The 3265-nt window shown below is 36.6% G+C and overlaps 1 pseudogene; it reads left to right on the forward strand.

The window, feature by feature from the left end:
* Nucleotides 1-651: 651 nt before the first annotated feature.
* Nucleotides 652-3265, forward strand: part of LOC122635606 — a 3017-nt pseudogene continuing 403 nt past the window's right edge.

Genomic DNA, 3265 nt, shown 5'->3' on the forward strand with positions numbered 1-3265 from the left:
TATATCAACCTGATCAACTGTATGTATGTATATAAAAGGAAGAAAATAGTAGGAAAGTGAAGGGAGGTGATATGACTGGAAAATCCAATGACCATAATCTCGGTTGATTCGCAAAAAATAGCAACAATAATAGAACAATAAATTAAATGTATAACGACAGCACGATGAGAGCAAGTCGCAATAGTTAGAGGGTAGGAATGAGCACAAGAAAAATAGGGATGTACTGATTATTCTCGTACATTGTGAGAGGAGTCTAATGGACGAAGAAAAATAAAAGAACAAGACAGGGTGTCGTCGATATAGCATCAATAACTCCTCCCTCAAACGTTCTCGAATTTTCGAGGACGAGAACGTGTGCTTCTGTATATAAGGACGCTCGTACAATCCTACCACATTGGTATATCGTCTGCGTTTAGTACGAATTGTACGAGGATATTTACTTTGGTCCATTGTTTATATCCACATTTTACAATATTTTAATTCTTGTAAAGAGATAAACATCATTCCTCAAATCAAACTTGATTGGAGATTTTATTTGATATTCAGTATTCAATCCTCTTTCGTTTTTCGAGAACAAAGAGAATTCGAGAATAAGTAGTGTAAGAAGAAGAAAGACTAGAAGGGATGAAAATGAAGTGCCACAAAAGCATCATGATTCTTGCGAGCTTAGTGGCTATGATAATGGCCACTGACGTTACCGCTGATGACGATTGTAATTTTCTAGACCAATTTGACTGATTTTCACGCCATTACGATATTGCACGAATCAGTAATTTCTGTTTTCTTTGTTAACGAACTGGGAATAGTCCTCTGATTCTTTTTTATTTTCTTCTCTTACTTATTAGATCAAACTTATTATTATTATCGTCGTATCTTATCCTTCTTTCCTATACTTTACATTACAAAATTTAAATCAGCAACTTTCGAGTTCGATCGAGTGACTTTCAAAAATATGACCAAGTTACTCACTAAAACATATTGAATTAATAACTTGTAGTAAAGCATAATGAATTAATGATAATTATCTCGATATTATTGAGTCTTATCAGGTCGCATTAATCAATGCGATGTATACATTGCCCAATTCCGTGGATGTCTATTAAATCAAATTAATGAGATAATCAGAAAGGAACGATGAGAAATATAACGAATAACGAAATAATGTATGCGTAAGACTTGAATGCGTCCACTAGATAATTGTATTCTCCTCCCTCAAGAAGCGAACTCTCTTCGTTAAGTATTAATATAAAAGATAATCCTTTTCGTTAATTTATTTTTCTCTTATTTTTCTTTCGTGTTCTTTTCTTTTCTTCAGTCATCATATATATACCGAAAATATATTGGAAGGAATGCGTACAGTTAATAAAAGATTCGGCAAACAATGGAATTCTTATTTCTTGCATTTCTAGTTGCGATCGATACGAATGCATAGAGAAGGTCAGTAGAGAAGAGATTGACATGGTCGTTGTCGATCCAGAAGACAAATTGGACGACATGCATTGGACGACAATCAGTTAACTTCGAAGGTCAAATATAAGATCATACAACAGGTAACTCAGAAAAAATAAACCGTAGAAAATAACCATATAGGTATGTCGAAACATCTTTACGTCTCATTATCTTTAAAATAGATGAGAACAAAAGAGGAAGCGTATGCAGATTACCATTACGAAGCAGTTGCTATAATCCACAAGGACCTAAACGTATCCGATGCTAAGGGTCATTTAAAATCTTGTCACACTGGTATTCGAGATGACGTTGGCTCGCGAAATTGGCAGCTATCGGTGATAACACAAACAATACAGAATATTTTGTTCGCGACAATGAATTTCAGACATTGAGTTCGCTCTTCAGCAAAGCTTGCCTAGTTGGAACTTGATCATCAGATCCAACAATAAATCGAAAGCTTAGTGAGTATCAAAACCCTGTACTTGGGCTGCTCGACCATGGCAAGGATATATGGCTAATGGTGGAGTGAATAACATAGAAGCCGTTCAAAAAGTAAGTTTTCAAAGTCTCTTCAAAATGTTTTTGGGTAGAAAAATTTAACGAACGTTTGTGTTTAGGAATTAACGGAATTAGGACAATTGGGTGAGAAGGAAAAGGCTGCTTGGTGGAAAGATTTGATGTTGCTTGATGAAAAAACTCTGGCTGTTGCTTCATCACCGATCAGTCCTGAACAACATTTGAAAGATGCCAAATACTTGGACGTCATTGAAAGAAACTCAGGTGCACCTGAAAGGAACGCTCGCTTGTGTGTATGGACTCAGGATGCTTTAAATAAGTGCCGTGCCTTGAGTAGAGCAGCTCACTCAAGGTAATTATTAGTGTTAAATCATTAAGGAATGTTACGAAGAGTAATTGACTAATAACGATTTATTCTTTTATTAACATCAGAGATGCTAGACCCAGACTGAGTTGCTTATTGGAGAAGGATCAAGATGCCTGTTTGATAGCTGTCAGAGATGATGGTGCTGACTTAGTAGTCGTTGATGGTGGATCGGTACTGCGTGCAATAACGGACTTCAATGCGCAACCAATTATTTCAGAAGTGTATGGAAGTGGTTCAACAAAATACAGCGAAAGACCGGCAGTTGTTGTTGTTAAGAAAGGCAGCTCTATCAGTGGACTTGGTAAATAATCGGTTCCTCTAGTTATTTCTAAAAAGATCATCGAAGAAAGAAAAGAAACATTTTATCTTTTCCAGCCGATTTGAGAGGTAAACGATCTTGCCATAGTGGCTACAGAAACGATTTTGCTGGATGGTTGGCACCGATTCACGCTCTTAAAAAAGCAAATTTGATTAAGTCGGAAGACGATGTAGCAGAATTCTTTGCTGGCTCCTGCGCACCTGGTGCACAGCCAGGATCGAAATTGTGTCAACAATGTGTTGGTAACATTGCATCCAACGACGACAAGGTAACCGAAGCAACTAAGTGTAAACCAACTGAGGCAGAAGCTTTCAAAGGAGGCCAAGGAGCTATCAAGTAAGCATTCAACGATCTACGCTTTCGATTCTATTAATGAACAAATCAGTTATTAGAATTTTATTTCTAAACGAACTATTCCTTTGTTTTAGATGTCTGACTTCAGATAAAGGTGATGTGGCTTTCTTGCCTCTACCTGCTCTCATGGAAATTGGTAAATTTCTACCATTTATTTCACATCCTATTTTAATATTATCTTTTCTAAAACTTTCATTGATCACGTTCGTAGATAAGAAGAACGAGTCTGAAGGTGGCGTGAAGACGTCAGACTTTATGTT

This window comes from Vespula pensylvanica, chromosome 18, assembly GCF_014466175.1.
Source record: "Vespula pensylvanica isolate Volc-1 chromosome 18, ASM1446617v1, whole genome shotgun sequence".
Lineage (NCBI taxonomy): Eukaryota > Metazoa > Arthropoda > Insecta > Hymenoptera > Vespidae > Vespula > Vespula pensylvanica.